Raw genomic sequence first — 318 nt, forward strand, 5'->3', positions numbered from 1 at the left:
CGACTTTTTTTTCAATATTAAATTTAATAAGATATTATTATTCTATTTTTTATTGACGTTGTATTTCAACTTTTTTTCTCGACATTGTATTTCGACTTTTTTTCTCAACATATTTCGACTTTTTTCTTGAAATCATATAATGACTTAATTCTCGAAGCGCATGATGAAAAATATATCTCCTTTCATTTTTATTTATTTATTTTTTTATTATTTATTTTTTTACCTCACGGATGGCCCTAATAGTCTTCCGTAGAAGAAGCCTGTGTATGCGTGCGTGCGTGCGTGCGTGCGTGCGTGCGCGCGCGTTTGGCGGGCTCC

The sequence above is a fragment of the Mugil cephalus genome, chromosome 1 (assembly GCF_022458985.1).
Source record: "Mugil cephalus isolate CIBA_MC_2020 chromosome 1, CIBA_Mcephalus_1.1, whole genome shotgun sequence".
In the NCBI taxonomy this organism is placed as follows: Eukaryota; Metazoa; Chordata; class Actinopteri; order Mugiliformes; family Mugilidae; genus Mugil; species Mugil cephalus.